At 43.2% G+C, this 18,029-nt stretch overlaps 1 protein-coding gene across 13 annotated transcripts in view; it reads left to right on the forward strand.

Annotated features, from left to right (window-relative positions):
• Positions 1–18,029, forward strand: part of STOX2 (storkhead box 2) — a 215,223-nt gene that overhangs the window by 108,030 nt on the left and 89,164 nt on the right. The window lies entirely within an intron of this gene.

The raw sequence follows: 18,029 nt of genomic DNA on the forward strand, positions 1-18,029 counted from the left end.
TTGCATGTTAAACAGGAAGGACAAACAAAACGATAAACAGGCATGAAGGCTTCAAAAGAGGTTGCACCTTAAAACGCATAGAAGCATTTCTGAAGGCGCCAGTTAGGTCCTTTGGAAATACAGCGGGTTGGCTTTGCTGTGTGACTTGGGATAAAATACTTGAAATGCTGGAGCAGGAAAATCGTGCAACTCTTTTCGTTGTTTTCTCCTTACTTACTGTTGACCACTTGTATGTAATGGTGTATGATGTATAAGACACCAAGTATGGTTTATTTGTTTTTCATTCTAAAAGAATTCATTTTCTTCTAAACAGAATGGAATGGAAGAACCAAGATTATATTTGAAAACGCATTCTGTACCAAATCATTCTAAATCCTGTCTTAACTAGGAAGATTGCTCTAAGCTTGCGGTTGGTACTTAAAGTCTAGCTCTACTATCTTTCTCCTAAAACAGCAAGTTTTTTTTTTTTTTTAACTGGGGCTAGTATCTCATACTTTAAAAATGTCTTACGACTGCATTTCCATGAATAAAATAACCATCTTTTTAATTGCAAAATCTGGTGACATCAGGAGGTACTGCTTGGCAATAAGGCTCCTTTGATTTTCTCTGTCACAAAAAGCCAAATTTGTAAAGGAAGTGACAACTACAGTTTATACTCAGTAATTGAAGTCAGTCACGGCTGTGGTCGCTATAGTCTTCAGGCTTGTGGCAGTAAATTTTGAAATACACCTAAATCCAAATGTAACCTCAAAACATATATGTCTATAAACCCGTTCTGCGCTGAGTGTTCAGACAAGCTCAGGTTTCCTATGTTTAGGGTTTGAATGTCTTCATTCCACACTGGATATTTTCTCCTCTTCTTTGCTCTTCTTGGGGATCAGTCCTGATACCAAATATGAGGCTATAGGAGAGCAGGTGGCCATAATTTCTTCAACAAACCTGTAAGACTCTTTAATGATTTCGGGCACATTCCAAGGGAGACTGTTTTTATCTCTGGTGCCACAGCATCCTTATGATCACATTTTCATCCTTTGCTAAAGAACTTCTTGGCTGTTGTCCATTTTGCAAGGCATTTTTGAGGACTTGAGGGAGAAGCTTTCAATTTTCTTTGACTTTCCTATTTTATTTCCTGACTCGCAATGGTAAGCTGGTCCTACAGTGATAGTGAAGGGTCAGCTCTTTCAGGTTGGTGGTTTTCTGTGCAGATTTAATGTTAGGTTCCTATTGAGAAAAGAAACCCAAAGGATGGGGGAAGAAGAGCTGTGTTATTCATTCAGCATTTTTTGAAGTTGGTCACCCCGCCCCCACTCCCCAGTAAAGTGCTTTGCTAGATTCTCATGGGGCTACAAGATTGGATGTAATTAAGTTTTGTCCAAAGGTAGAGAGCTATTATTTAGTCTTAATTTTAAATATTAGCTAATACATGTAATATAAAGGGTTGGGGGCTAATGGAAGGCAATAGTAAATATTAAGACAGACACCTGCAATGGGAGAGCAGGTGGAGTCTTTCTCATACGCATCTTTTTGGGAGAGGTTGGGAGTAGCTTATCAATTTCCTTTTCAGATATGGTGCCTTTCCAAATGTAAGTGTTGGTAGGAATAGATGGTATATTGAGACACTTTGAGATCATTTGCCAGAAGTTCTCTTCCCCTTAAGAAATGGGAAGGAAATCCACTTGTATCAAATTGGCGACTCTGGATACAAACAGAGTCTTTGTCACATAAAATGAAATAGAAAATGAAGCAGCTTGGAAACACATGCGGCTTTTCATACTTCTTTCTGTTTGTCCAGTCAGTTGGCATAATAGCGCCTAGTATTTATCATACTTCATTCTCAGTAAAAAAGAATTTCCTGTTGTGGGTTCAAAGGACAAGATAAGCTTCTTCAGAGATGTACTAAATGACTTAAAATAACTGCAGTTGAGACTGTTTTTAGAAACCTCCCTCACAAGTAGTCCTTAAAAATATGGGGAAAATCACTTTTTTTTTTTTTTAACTATGGGGAAGGAGAGATCCTTGGAAATTTTAAATGCTGTCCTTTTAGGCTTACTTATCATATAGTAGGTACTTCAAGTTTAACTCTTTATTTAAGGCAAAAAATGTAATGGGCATTCCATAATCGCTTTCTAATGAGACAGCACCTTTTCAAACAGTCTTTTCTCCACTAATAAGTTTGAAATGTGATTTACAGCAAAAGGCTTGACATTTAGCCTTGGCTTTTTCGTGTACCTTCAGGATAAACAAGACTTAATCTCAGGATGTTAAAATAGACACATATAAAACTTAAAGAGGTCCTGCAAATGGACAGTTGGATAGAGAATTCTGAAACTTTCAAACTTGCCTTCTATGACTATTTAAGCCCCCAATTCATGCTACCAAGTCAAAAATAATCCTAAGAATTCACAGGCCTCCAGGCAACCAGCAAGTTCACAGGCTGTGAGATGAGTTCATTGTTCATCTTGAATATTAATTTCCCAAAGATGGTTTCTGGGCAGAAGGCGGGAAACCTCGCCTTTTGTTCAAATCAAGATGAATAATAAAATGTGCGTCTGTGATCTGAGCAAGGGGTTAGGCCACATGCACACAGATCATTCTTCCACAGTTTCCAAAACTAGAAATTATGATATTAATTAACTAGAGAGAAAAGTAAAACTCCCCACAAAGAGGGAAATATCTGTATAATGCCTAGGGCTTTATATATGAAAACATGCCTACCTACCTCCATAAAATGATTTTCAAGGCACACAACCTTTTGTTGAAGGCATTGGAACCTTCTCTGTTAGGACCTTGTAAACTGTGACCTTTATTTTTTTTTCTTTTTAGGGCCACACCTGCGGCATATGGAGGTTCCCAGGCTAGGGGTCCAATCAGAGCTACAGCAACTCAGGATCCGAGCCGCGTCTGCCACCTACACCATAGCTCAAGGCCATGCCAGATCTTTATCCCGCTGAGCAGAACCAGGGATTGAACCTGCAACCTCATGGTTCCTAGTCAGATTCGTTTCCACTGTGCCACGACAGGAACTCCTGAACTGTGACTTCTTTACACAAATGATACCACTAACTTTTGACTTTCTTCACTCTCCTCTCCCCCAGCCCTGGGGATGGCTGATGATTTAAATTGCACGTGCCCTCACCCCAAGTTCAGGGACAGTCCATTGATGAAGACTGGAAAGTGATTTTTCCACTATAAAGTTTCTGCAGAATGTGTTCATAAATGATGCCCCTTGTGAACAAGACACTGCCAAGGTCATGGTACTTTGTGATGCTTGTCATTTTAAAGAACAGTAAATTAGATAGTTTTTATACTCTGGCTTTAACAGATTTGAAAAGAAAGAGAAACCACAAGCCCCAACTGACATCTGAAGAAAATATATCAATCAGTTGGCCTGCTGATCTAATGTAACCAGTGGGGAGGAATGGCCAGGACTCTGCCTTGATGAGTCTATTCGCTTTCATTTTATAGAAACGAATTCTGGGGCACAGTGGATTGTGTGGCCCAGTTCGTTATGTTCTGTTATTTTAAGAAATACGAGAGTTTTCTGGGAGTCGAGGATGGACACCCGAGGTTCTAATCTGGGCCTGCCACAAACCAGCTGTGTCCCTGGTGAGTCACATGACCTCTCCTGGTCTGTAATGGGTCTCCCGACCCACGTTTCCATTATAGACTCACGTTTCCATTATAGCGTTGGGCTCCGCAGTGGCTCTGTAACGGAGCAAGCCCAGGATCTTGGGGCACTTACACAGAAATCGTTAGAAATAACCTTTGCCCTTTTTACTGATTGGAGTCATGTGCTTCCATATGTGGGCTGTGTAGGACTAGTGCTGGTTTTGCAATGGAGTCCTATTATTTCCTGTCATGCCCAGACATTACATTAAGTGTCTGCATTAGGGTTTGTCCTGGTGACCAAACTAATGGGAGGCCGGGGCCAGATCAGGGGTCGGGGGACAATGGATTAAACTCAGGCAGGTTCTCATCATATGCAAGTATTAATAAACAGCACCCTGTCACCTCCTTTTCCTCCTTTGTAGAGATCCATTTTCAGCCTCACTGCTCCAACAGTGTTTTAATGCGGAACTACCTGTGTTGACTCCTTTCATCAGGCCTGTAGAAGTGAGGAATATTGCACTTGGTGGTGAATGGCTTTATTCTTTATTTCCCGGGAGAACATGAATGTGCTTGCAAAAGGTCACCTCTCTTGGTGTTTCAATGTCTTTTACACTCTTGTGAACGTTTTTATTTGAAAAAAAAAAAGGAATATGAGTGTATTATATAAAAAACTTAGCATTTTTACACTTCCAGAGCAATTGTGGCTTAAATTCTCTATACCCCGGAGAGTTAGGGCAGTGCAGACAATGGTATATTCTTTGGTGCAAGATTGCTTTTGTTGAGTGCAGATATAACCAAGGAGCGAAGTCTGGCTGGATCCTTGCCCGTGGGATCGTTTGCTGACCTTTGCAATTAGGACAGGCTTCTGTAGATCAGTCATAGCAACTGCATGATGCCTAATCTATCATGTTTAAAGTAGAAGTTCTTGTAGTTTTTAAGAGTATAGGCCATAGTCAACTCGAATGTAACCTTCGCCACAGTAACACAGGAAAGAAATGACATGGGTAATTTTTTAAGTAGATAGTAAACTTTTCCTTAAGTAGTTAATCCCTAGGCTATTTTTATTTGACATCGGAATGTGCAAGCAGTTGGCCAGAAAATCCCGTTGATTTCTACCACCTAAATATTTCTGAAATCTCTCCCTCCCTTTTCATCTCTGTTGTCTAAATCTTCTATTACAGTAGCTTCCAAACTGACCATGTCCAGTTCATGCTCCATGTCCCCAAAGGAGCTTTGTTTTTTTGTTTTTTTTAATCCCTCCTGAAGCAAAACTGGTCCTGTTACCTTTTAGCTCTTTTTCACATTTCACATGCTTATGGATGAAGTCTGAGACCAAGACTCTTCATGATGTGACCTCCCCTGCTTTTTCTGCTTCCCTCCTTCCATTCCTCTTCCCCTCCACCCTGTGCTCCAAGCTCTGGAAACTCTTTACCTTCAGCAATATCTTGTTGCCCTTTTGTGCTGTTTGTAATTGATGTCACACTGCTGAGAAGGTGCTCCCCATCTTTAAAGGGCTGATATTTAGCTAAGTTATAAGGCAAGTGCTATCTAGCCGTCCAGAACAGGCTCGAATACCCCTTCTCTTTCTGGAGCAGATCTCCTGCGTGACATTTGTTCTGGACTTGTGTTATAGCAACACGGTGACACTGTGCTGCACCTCGGGTTTACTAGACAGTGAGTTCCTTTGTAGCAGTATGTGCTTTATTTGCATCTGTTTTTCCAGCAACTAGAGAGCTTGGCACCTATTAGAGACTCGGGAAATGTTTATTGGATGAATGAATGAACATGGCTGTCTTGAACGCCTAATGTGAGCTATCCTGTATAACTATGAAAGATAGTTATGTAAAACAGAAGATTCTACTCTTCAGGACCTCCTGTTGTGGTTACTAGCTCTCAATGAGCCCACGGGTAGAAAGTGGTAAATACTGGAATATAAACGAGAGTTAAGTGGGGTGGTTGATATGGTTGGTATAAGTGGAATAGGGGTTCAGAAAAGAGATCCTAATAAAAAACGCTGCCTGGAGGGAGGACTTACTTGCATCTTAAAGAACTGGGTAGGATTTAAAGAGACAGAGAAGGAGAAGGACTGGGGAGGAAGGTTGTAGAAGCGGTATGAACCAAGGCGCAAAGCTGGAAAGGAAAACATCTTTGTGAAATTTGCTGTTGGGATGTCACTGGAAATAATGTGTAGCTAGGTCAAGTGAAATCTTGAAATGTAGATGGGATTCAGAGCTTGCAGGGTTGGAATTAGATTTGTGAGTCTGGGAGAGAAATGATGAAAGGAGCATCTTAGGAAGAGGTGTCTGGCCCTGGCTTGCAGGATAGATGGAAGACAAGAGAGTTGGGAGACTAGGAGTCCTGCTGAGAGATGGTTGAGGGGACAGAGGTGATCAAGCAGTTAAGGTGATGAGGGACCACCCCAGAGTAGTGTTTCCCAACACAGCTAGGCATTAGCACACCACCCTCAAGAATTTTTAAACTGAGTCCATATACCATCTGCGCTGTTATTTACGTAATATTTTTCTTTAATTCTACATGCTTTTATATTTAAACAGATTAAAAAGAAAAATTATAAATTTTATATGACATTATAGGTTTCATTTGACAATTATTTTTCTAAGCCCCATTACAATTAATGTATTACTGTTTCAGGAAAAAAAAAATAATTCAACCAGGCACCACCTGAGATGCCTTCACACACCTGAGTGGTACTCACGCCTCATAGTGAAAACCCACTATCAGCCGAGGAAGGAGGGATGGGGGTGAAGGGCAAAAGGGACACCTGTGAGGACAAAGGCCCTGGCTGTTCTTTGTAAGTGACTGGATTGAAGAGGTGAGAGAAAGCAAAAGGTGAATCAGAGATTTTTGTTGGAAAAATGCAACAAATGGCCTGGAGACCAGGGGGAAATGGAGCAGATGATGAGTTCCATGTCGATCGTAACAGGCTGGTGGTCCAGCCAGAGAAGTAGGCACACACGTGACCAGTAAAGGCTCCAGGTACAGTTTGGGGGTCAGCCACTTAGCCGTGTTAGTGAGAACATGGGAACAACTTAGCTTTTGTACTTTATGTTCCGCTTCTAGAGGGGAACAGATGACTTGCTTATTTTTATTTCCAGCAGATGGAGGGTCAGTTGGATTCCATTAACATTGAGTCCTCCTTGGGTTTCTGAAAACCTGGAGACTCACAGTTTGGATCACTTGGAGATCATCTGCTCTTTTCCTAAGAGTAAAGTGCTTTTCAATCCTGGGGTTTGTTTGATTAGTGTTTGCATTTATTCCGAAGCTATTGTATTGTTGATAAAAGGGATATGCTTTTGATATCTGTAGTCAGGTTTGAAAAGAGTTGCGAGCTATGCAAGCAGCAGCGCAAAAGACTAGACCAGCTATGTAAATAACGTATGTTTCAGACATCTGTCATATACTGATTCAGTTAAAAAAATTATGGCTTAGGTAACTCATACACACGGTTAAAATCTCCATTTATCTTTCTACTTAAATCCATGATGGCTCCTCCAGGCCAAGTTTTCTCTTTTTGAAGATGAAAGAGAAATATTTGGCAGGTGCCTGTGGGCATTAAAGGGAGCAGGACTTATGCTTGGCCCTCTCCTTCTGATGGTCACAGTTTTAGAGGGAGGAACCTTCTACCTTTGTAATTAACACCCCCACCTCAACCCTACTGCAAATTCCTGTCTACTTGATTCCCCTAAGAGAGCTAATAGACCCCTTTACTGCTTTCGGCATAGCCAACGTTTGCTTTGAAATCATTTATTTCATTATTAGATGAAATGAAGCCCCCTGTGGCATTGAGGTATGGTGGATATTTATCATTTTTTTGGGGCTGCCAGCATCTGAACCCCCTTCCCCCACCTGTATGTGATTCCCTACTGCTATGGGTTGAATGTGTCTTCCCCAATGATATGCTCAACTCCTAACCCCTGGCAATCCTGAATATGACCTTATTTGGAAATAGAGTCTTTGCAGATGGAATTAAGTTGAGATGTGGTTATGCAGAGTCAAGTGGGTCCCGGATCCGTTATGACGGGTGTCCTAGCAATAAGAACAGAGCCTTGGACACGGGGGAGAAGTCCCTGTGGAGGTGGGGCAGAGATTCAAGTGATGGGTCTCCAAGCCAAGGCAGTGCAGGGATTGCCAGTCACAGCCAGAAGCCAGAAGAAGGGCAAGGAAGGTAAGCTCCCCCAGAATCCCTGCCCCCCCGGAGGAGGGGGGGGAACAATTCTGCTTCTGGCTCTTGGGCTCCAGAGCTTTGAGAGAGTAAAATTCTCTTAAGCCACCCAGATTGTGGTACCGCGTTTCGGCATTCCTAGGAAACCAGCACCCCACCTTATGGGTGTTGGAAGGAGGCAGAACCTCATTTCTCCATGGAGATGCTGAACTTGGCTGTGGGATTTCTGTCCTGTCCCACCTGCCTCTCAGTCATGGTTTCACCACTCACATGGTCCTTTCCAGACTCAGCATCTGGTGAGTAGGGTGGGGTGGCAGGGACTGTGAGACATGTGCCCTGGGTGGTGGTGGTGTGGCAGCAAGATGGCATTCTGCAGGAAGTGTCCTATGTGCTGCAGTATGGGTGGTGCCAGCTGCAGGGTTTGTGCCAGGCGTGGCTGCTGAGAGGTCCTCGCCAAAGTGGCACTGGCTACAGAGGTCCAAGCCTGGCTCTCCAGGCCTCCCTGCTCTTCTGAGTTATTCCGTACTCCTCAGTAAATTCCTTTTCTGAGAGGCCGTGTAGTATAGCGATTTCAAGCAGAGATGTGATCCAGATAGCTTCATAACCCAGCCTTTCTAGGACTGCCCAGGTAAATGTAGATAAATTACCTCTTTCCTCAGAGCCTCAGTTTCCTTACCTGCAAAATGGGAATAGTAATGGTATGTATTCACGGGGTTTTGCACGAATTATGTAATTAATTATGTAATGTAATTATGTAATTAATAAGCCACTGCATTGGTTTCCATTGCATAGGAATGGAAGAACCCCAAGGAAGCAAATAGAATCTCAGCAGGCTCTCAAAGCTGTCACTTCAAAGTATGCTCTCAAGAGTCAACTGTGTGTAAGCTACACAGAGAAGTACAGCTGTGTTTTACTTTGCAACCAGTTGCCTTCACTTTGTAAAAGTTTTCAGAGCCTTTGTTTTTCCTTCTCCAACAACACCCAGTTTCACTCTCTCTTGCATCCAAGTACTTCGTGCTTAGAACTCAGCTCGTCTTCATACTGGACAAAGCCTCTTTGGCCTGGTGGATTGTTGATTGAGCTGCCCCTTCTCAGTTCTTCCTTAGCATCCTGTTCGCCTCTGGCATCACTTACACATCTGTCCTCATCTTCCTGTCTGATCTTCTAACTGTGAGCTCTTTGTGAACTTGGCTCTAGTCTCATTTGGTTTTGTTCCAGCAAGTTCTAGGTGTGTAGCAGGCACAAACTAGGAGTAGCAAATGGTTACGGGGACCCATTGCCTTATTAACATTCCTGATAATTTCAGTGAAATCTCAGACCTCTGTGTTTCTGCTTCTTTCTTTAACTACATTGTCCGAACTGTAGTCTCTACCCTACGGTTGATAAAAGTCCTCCCGGGTCATTATGTCCTGTCTGTAATCCTGATCCATTCACACTGGGGCATTTTGGGAATCCACCAGGTTGTACATATATACTCCTCTCTTGGGATTTTTAAGAATTTCAGCATGGAGGTCCCTTAATGGCTCAGTGGTTAACGAACCCGTCTAGGATCCATGAGGATGTGGGTTTGATCCCTGGCATCGCTGCATCTGCAGCTCCAATTCGTCCCCTAACCTGGGAACTTCCATATGCCACAGGTGCGGCCCTAAAAAGCCAAAAAATATTTAAAAATTAAAAAAAAATTCCAGCATGGTCTTTGGTGAATTATAAAACAGTATGCCTTTTTGGAGTCTACCAAACGTCTAAGATAAGACATCACTTTAGATGAGGTACTGGAGCTTTTAATTTTAGTGAGGCTTCCTGTGAACCTAGTCAACTCATTTGAATGTTCATTTTGATTGGTTTTAAAATAATTGAAAGGAGTATTTGGACCTTTCCCCCACCCCTAACACACTGGCTAACTGGTTATTTATAAGGAAGACAATAAACAGCTGTGATGTTTGTTTTTAAAAAGTCTGTTTAGCCAAGGACTGAAGATGCTCAGAAGAGCTGAACAATGAGGATGGTCATAGTGTCAGGTGGATTTTTCCAGATTTGTAATAGTGGCTTCTTATGTTTATAAAGTGCCTTTATATAGTAGCAGAGCTTTGTGATTTAGGGCTTTGAAGTTAGACGGGATGTGTGTCCTGGTACCCACTTGCTGCCTGTATAATCTTGGCAATGTATCCTCTGTCCCTCATTTATAAAAATGAGGATAAAATAGCATCTGACTTAGAGTTGCCGTGTGGATGAAATGAGCAATTGCATGCACAATAATTAGCGTAGGGTCTGACCCATAGGAATTTAGTACATTTTTGCTACTGTATCATTTCTTTGGGGACATAGCTCTGCAAGAGTGTCTTGTTCCTACATATTTTACACCTGAGGATATTAGAGGAAGGGAGACAATAGCGACTTGTCCAGGGTCGGACACAGTGAAAAACAGCTTTAAATCTCATTCTTATCCTTGGTACTCATGTAATCACTAATCAGAAATTCCATTACTTATTGATTGGGGTATGTGATCTTCTAAGAAAGCCACAGAATTATTCATTTACCTAACTGCGCTCTCTTGTCCTTGAGTTTCCATCTTAGGAAAACTGGTAGAGAGTCGTTGCGTATTCAATATTCCTGTGAGATAGAAATCTAAGAGCATTTGGCTCCACTGAAAATCAGGGAAACGGCACCCCCCCCATTGTCAGAGATACTTCTTAGGACTTCTCAGTGGAAGGTAAAGCAAAAAAAGCCTCTTGTATGCTGAGGGTTGAGCTGTGCGTTTGTATGTGTCTGCATTTGCAATAAAAACAAGCATCACAGAAACAGAGCGAGGGCGAGAGAGAGAGAGAGAGAGAGAGAGAGAGAGAGAGAGAGAAAAAGAGGTACGTCTTTGGAGACCAGTTTTCAAGTCCAGCCCAGCACCTTCCTTCTCTCCTCCCAACTCAATGCATGCTCCTCCTTTGGTGAGTTTTAAAAAATCATGACGGCCCCTTGGTATCTCAGGCCAGCAGGCCCCCCCTAGGTTGGGGCAAGGGAGTGCTATGGTTTGGAATCTGGTTTTCACATGTGTTAATATTTCAGCAGCTTTCCATGGACCAGATGGTTTGGCAGCAGGAGTTGAGGCTCTGGGATGACAGCCTGAGTGGGGTGGTGGGCGGGGCGGGGGGGGGGGTTCCCATCCTCCGAAGCTTTCAAAGCTGCTGCCACCTCTCCTTCCCTCACTGCAGAGGCCGACACACAGCCCATGGGCGGCCAGGACTTGAGAACTCAGAGCTTCTCATTCTCAACATGCTGCCCTTCCCCAGTCCTCCTTTCCTGAAAGTCAAGGGGAAAAAATACCTCAAGAAGAACCTCCAGTATACTGAGTAGCTCGCCTTATATGGTTGCGGCCGACTAATTGAACTTCAGAAGCCTCCTCTAATTATAGCCCTACATTATGACAAAAGCCCTGGCTTTTGCTGCTGAAAGCATGGTGTTTGGAGACTGGGGATCTTATTTTCCCATATGCTGTACCCTGCTTGCTGTGGGTGGTTTAAACATGTGGGGAATTGCAAAGAACATTTGTTTGGGACGCCGGAGGCATGATAAGTGATGGTGTACCATCCTGATCTGCAGGGCCAGAAGTGGAGGTTTCCATTGTCAAGTGAAGCCATGCTCAGTGGGGTTGAGGGCTCCAGAGCAGCGTTGTTAATCCTTATGCTGTGTTGTGTAGACAAGCCCTGGAAGGTTTCTGTTCAGCTCAGTGGTGGGAAGCTGGAGGTCCAAGGGCCTGGGTGGTGTCACAGGCTTTCTCTGTTGGTCTGAGAACTTGCTTCTTATCAAAATAACAGAGTTCCCATGTGCTCCTGAAATGCAGATATGAAGAGCAAGCCTTTGGGCCCTCAGTTCCCTTTTCCTTCAAGGAAGGGAAGCGTTTTTTTTTTTTTTTTTTTTTGGTGTTTTGTTGTTGTTGTTTTATTTTTTTAATGGTCACAGCTGCAGCATAGGGAAGTTTCTGGGCCCGGGATTGAATCCAAGCTGCAGCTGTGGCCTATGCCACAGCCGTGGCAGTGCCAGATCCTTAACCCACTGTGCTGGGCTGGGGATCGAACTCATGCCTGGCCTCCGAGGCGACCTGAGCCACTGCAGTGAGATTCTTAACCCACTGCACCACAGCGGGAACTCCAAAGAAACATTGTTTATTGCACATGAACTTGGTACCAGCCAACGCATAGGAATAACCTCATTTAGTCCTCAGACCAATTCTGGGAGGCAGCCACTGATGAATATTTTGAATGTCACAGAGGACAACAGTGAAATTTTATACATACATACACCCCCCCACACACACATTTTAAATCTTGTGTGTGCTTAACTATTAGTCTACATGCTGCCTGTTGGTAAAATTAGCCTTTTTTGGTCTTTTGTCTTCTTAGGGCCGCATCCACAGCATATGGAGGTTCCCAGGCTAGGGGTCCAATCGGAGCTGTTGCTGCCGGCCTACACCACAGCCACAGCAATGTCAGATCCTAGCCGCGTCTGCAACCTACACCACAGCTCATGGCAACGCCAGATCCTTAGCCCACTGAGCAAGGCCAGGGACAGAACCCGCAACCTTATGGTTCCTAGTCAGATTCGTTTCTGCCGTGCCAAGATGGGAACTCCAGCTACTTTAAAATAAATATTAAATGTGTTCTTTCACTGCTCCAGTGGTTCGTCTTGCACTTGCTGTAGGGAGCTCACTTGAGAAGCCTGGGTTGCACCAGGAGGAAAGGTTTTAGAGATCGCTGCCTCTTCTCATGAGTCTAACTTCAAATATCCGTGTATGTTATTTGGAAAGAAATTTCTACTCTATCAGCTGAAGTACTAAGGGTTTCCTTGCTTTGCCCTAAGAGCAGTAGAGACTCTTAAAATCTGGCAGGGCCCTGGGGGTGAGGGAGGCTGTTGCTGGAATGTTTCTCTGCTGCTGTTTCTAATGCTTCCTCTTCTTATCACATTAGAGGGGGTTTCTCATCCATCCAACTGTGAGTTCCCCCACTTCATTGGCTCAGGGTTATCGGGAGCTGTCCGTCATGCAGTGAACACCCCCGATTCTTCAAGGCAATTGTTGGGATTACACAGTTCCTAGGTCTTAACTTGTTTGGCACAAAAGGCGCCTGGCAACAAAACTTGAAACTTCAAATGGAAGGAAGTCCCCCCTCCGAGTACAAATGATTTCATTCATTTGTAAACCATTTTCTTCTGCTGACTCATCTCATTCTCTCTTGTGCTCTACTTTTTCTGTGATGAAAAAGCGAAGAAACATGAGATTTCGCGCAGTCTAACTTTTGCCATCTGTTGTTGTGAGAGTTTACATTAAACGTTATTCTAAGCATCCCCACAGGCCAGGATTCAAATAATGGAATCATTTGACGGTACCCAGCACAGTAATTGAAAATGATGCTGGAGTTCGCGTCGTGGCGCAGTGGTTAACGAATCCGACTAGGAACCATGAGGTTGCGGGTTTGGTCCCTGCCCTTGCTCAGTGGGTTAAGGATCCGGCGTTGCTGTGAGCTGTGGTGTAGGTTGCAGACGTGGCTTGGATCCTGCGTTGCTGTGGCTCTGGCGTAGGCTGGTGGCTACAGCTCTGATTCAACCCCTAGCCTGGGAACCTCCATATGCCGTGGGAGCAGCCCAAAGAAATAGCAAAAAAAAAAAAAAAAAGACAAAAAAAAAAAAAAAAAAAGAAAATGATGCTATGGGGGGGTCAAAAAAAAAGGAGGTGTTAAATGGGTTTGAATGGTATAAGATAGGTTTCAGTCCAAGGTAATCAGGTCATTAATGAACTAGGGATTTTGGTGATTCTGATTTTTAAAAAGTATCAGTGGTTAAAACTGAGTAATTGCATTGTATCTTTGATAAGAGTCCATTGACTGATTTAGAGTACATCAGATATGTTTTCTAAGAGCTCTAATTTAGGGGAAAAAGAAAAAAACTGTCCTTGTGATTCCCCCATAGGAGGGTCACTGAGAAAATCCTTTACAATTTCTCCTAGTATTTTGGTGGTCAAGGAGGATGAGTTGTAACCCATGGCAACGGAGTGAATGTGAATAATATGAATGCATAATCTCCATTTAGTACTTCTGCTTGCAAGCTTTAGCACCTGCATAATCCTTGGAGTACATAATACAAAGTAATTCACGTACAGGAGCAAACTCCTATTCTTCAGGACATTCAAGAACAACCCCAAAGCTTTATGATATAAAGTGTATTTTTTTTTAAAAAAATAAACAATTGCTTTTAGACACCGTGTCATAGTTTAAAGTTTTATTAACGCCCCCACCCCCCATCTTATGGCTAGTTAACCAGGGAGCACTTAAATTCTCTACATACTAGACTTTAAAATACCAAATAAATATAATACAAAATTGTCAGCTCTTAAGTAAAAAATGCAATGTATAGCTTCTCTGTATTTTTAACTTTAGAATCAAAAAATAGGTAAATGCACAGAATGAAAAAGGTCAAACTTCCTTGTATTTTGTCTGGTCAGATTAGAATTTCTTACTATCTGCATGTCTCTTGTTTTAACTTGTTGCCAGGAAGGCAGTCTGGGAGAGATTTGAGTAGTCAACGGCTTCTTTAAAGAAAAGGGATGTAACACCGCACAGTAAATGAAATGTGTGGAAATGACATTCGGCTGAGCCAGAACTAACGTAGATTCACTGTGGTCCCCAGCTTTGGGACCATGACACCTCAGGTACGAGTAGTCTCCTTCTCAGTCATGTATTTTTTAAAATCTGTTTTTCACAGTGAAGATACCCACAACATCAAATTTGCGATCTTAATCATTTTTAAGCTTATAGTTCAGTGGCCTTGAGCCTGCAGCCAGCATCACCATCATCCATCTCCAGAACCCTTTTCACCTTGCAGGAATGACACTGTGTCCAATGAAAAGTAACTCCTCATTCCCTCCTCCCCTGCCTCGGGCAGCCACCATTCTACTTTCTGTCTCTGAATTGGGCTGCTCTAGGTACCTCACCCAAGCAGAATCATACTGTATTTGTCCTTTAGTGACTGGATGATTTCACTGAGCTCAGTGTCCTCAGCGTTCAACTGTGTGGCACTGTGTGACAGAATTTCCTTCCTTTTAATAGCTGACTAATATTCTGTTGCATGGATAGACTGCATTTTGTTTATCCCTTCCTCTGTTAATGGACCCTTGGGTTGCTTCCATCTTTTTTTGTGCGTTCTGAATATTGCTGCTATGAGTATTGATGTGTACAGATATCTGTTCGAGTCCCTGTTGTCAGTTCCTTTGGATATATACTTAAAAGTGGAATTGCTGGATCCCATGGTAATTCTATGTTAAATTTTTGGAGGACCCACCATGCTGTTTTCCACCACAGTTGCATCTTTTCACCTTCTCACCAAGAGTGCACAAAACTTCCAATTTCTCCACATCCTTATCAACACTTGGCCTTTTCTTTTTTTTCTTTTCTCTTCTTTTCCCTTCCTCCTTTCACTCCTTCCTTCCTTGTCACCATCCTAATGGATGTGAGATGGTCATAGTCATGGAGTTTAGGAGGTATAGATAGTCTTAGCTGGACTGTGTCCCAAATGATCTTTCTCTTCTGGGAAGCTGGGAGGAAAAGTGATCTCTATGTAGCTGTTTCTTGCAGAGAAAAACAGGATGCAGGTTGGAGGCTTTCTTTATAAGAGGCTTGTGATCCCCAGGTTGATAAGCACAGTGGAAGGTAAGATAGAGCTAATGCAACAAAAGGGTTCTTGTCTTTTGTGCTTGTATTTGAATACTCTTTTTTCTTATTATTCCCCCCCCCCCCCAGATGAGAGACATACTTAAATATGGGTTAGGTCAACTTCTGATTATTCAAATGCGATTCCTGTTTGCAGTATGTGACATGAGGCAGTGCTGTGGGATATAAAGATATGCTCCCTTCCCCTTGGATTACTTAAAACCTAGTTGAGAGCCTGGCTTCTACTTGGAGGTGAACTGTGGAAAGCAAAACGCAGAAAGTCACAGGTTCTTACCAGGAGCTAATGCGGGGTTGGTGCAACTTTGTGACCCATTTGGCAGTATCAGAGTTGCTACTGTCCTGGCATTCTGGATAGCCTCACCTGGATACAACCAAGACAGGAACACTCTGTGTGGACTGGGGCTCCTGGACACCCTCTGTAGACCAGCGTTGAGTCAGTTCCTTCTGCGGAATTATCCAGTGAGCTTGTAAAGCAGACACACGTCTTGGCCTCATTCCTCAAGTATTCAGATTTGTAGGTTTGGGATGAGATCCAGAGTTCCGTGTTTTTAACAGCTCCCGAGGGGATTCTGATGTACAGTTGGGTTTGGTAGCTGCTGATTTTGCGTTCCTTTCCCAGGACAACGAGCTCCTCCGTTCGTTCATTCATTTATCCGTGCACTTCCTCTCACATTGTCCACACCAGTGCCCAGTGCTTGGGTCAGGGCCCACACGCCTGGACTTGCTTTAGAGAATGAAGCTCAGTTCTTGCCTTCGAGATGTCCACAGTTCCCTGGAGACGTAGGGGAAGCCGTTGCAGGAACTGGAACTCAAAGGAGGGAAGCTGAGTAAGCAGTGCTGGGGCAAAAGCAGGAGCACCTCCAAACAAGAGCGCCTCATGGAAATCTTGGCAACAGGAAAGGACTTCAGAAGTGTGCTGAGCCCCGAGTTGGCCCTTCAAGATGGGAAGGCAATGAGGTGGAGAGAGGAGGGTTCGCATAGGCAAGTCTCTCCCTTTGCAGGTCATGGGGGTGGTGGGGGATGCTGGCAAAGGAGTAGAGGCCACGATCTAGAAAAGTCTTACATTTCAAACTGAGGAGCTGTTGTTACCTTTGGATGGTAATGAGTGATAGAATTATTTCTTATTTATTTATTTATTGTCTTTTTAGGGCCGCACCTACGGCAAATGGAGGTTCTCAGGCAGGCCAGGGATCGAATCAGAGCTGTAGCTCCTGGCCTACACCACAGCCACACCAACGCCAGATCCTTAACCCACTGAGCAAGGCCAGGGATCGAACCTGCATCCTCATGGATGATAGTCTGATTTGTTTCCGCTGAACCACGAAGGGAGCTCCAGTGACAGAATTATTTCAAGCAGGAGTGTGGCATGCTGGAATTTGCTTCAGAGAGAGATCATCCCGGCTCAGGGCGAAGGATGGGTGAGGAACCTGGAGGAAGAAATTGACAGGAGGAGAGTGGACACAGGTGTGCTCATAACGGTAACCGGCCTGGAATATTGAGGAGCCTCAAGCAGATGGTGTCCGTCCTGGTAACCGGAGTGGGCCATCGGCTGTGAGAGGGGCAGCAGGTGATGGGGGGGATGAAGAGTTAAATTATCTCTGTTGATACCTGAAGAGGGATGTGAGGGATGGATTGGGAGCGATTTGAGCCCAGCTGAGGCTGAAGACCATGAATTTGTGGTGGCACTTGGTTCTAAATTTAATTTAATTTGGCTGAGTGTATTTTCATGATGAGTCCTCTTTAATCTGAATGCAGAAGTGGAAAAACCAGTCATTCAGACTTTTTTTAGGTTTGGCACTTTGCCAAACAGATGGATCAAGAGTAATTAGGAAGTTGATCCTTCTCTCCTGGTGTTGGAACCTTCCAGTGAAGCTGGAGCCCACATCTCATTTGGAGCTATGGTCCTGATGGTGTGCAGAAAGGTGATCCATAGATACTGCTTCATCTTCTGGATAGTTCTCTGGTGATGGTATTCTAACTATTCAAAAAGTGATTCCAGATTAGGCAGAATTACAAGAGGCAAAAATTGGAATCTTGTTCTCAAGCTAAGTCATCCAAAACTCAACGTTTAAAGTTGTTTCAAGGTAATTCAAATCTGGGTATGGTATCACTGAGAATGTTTTCTTAAAAACCACCCATGTTCTTCTCATGCTCTAGTCAAGAAAAATTGGTCATCTAATTAGGCTTTTGTCAGACGGAACTTGCTATGTATATAATGTTCCACACTAGACAATGTAATAAATATAACTAGGACTAGAATGGCATTAATTTGGGATAATTAGGAGGAAAACTTGTCTAAATAAGCGAAAGACTTAAATTTTATAGAATGTTTAATGAAATGGAGTCATTACTTTCATGTCCTCAGGGTATCTAATGAATGGATAAATTTTTTATAATTAGCATATCAATTGTGGCCATATGAGAGACTGCTCTCTTAGTATTTGAGAACAGGTTAGGTTTTCTTTCTTCGGAAGCTGATATGGTCCCTTGAAACCTTGTTTACGCCCCTTATTTGTATTAACAAAAGA

The sequence above is a fragment of the Sus scrofa genome, chromosome 15 (assembly GCF_054392235.1).
Source record: "Sus scrofa isolate SSC_HxYL_T2T_F1_AM1 chromosome 15, Sscrofa_HxYL_maternal_Yorkshire_Landrace_v2.0, whole genome shotgun sequence".
Classification (NCBI taxonomy): Eukaryota; Metazoa; Chordata; class Mammalia; order Artiodactyla; family Suidae; genus Sus; species Sus scrofa.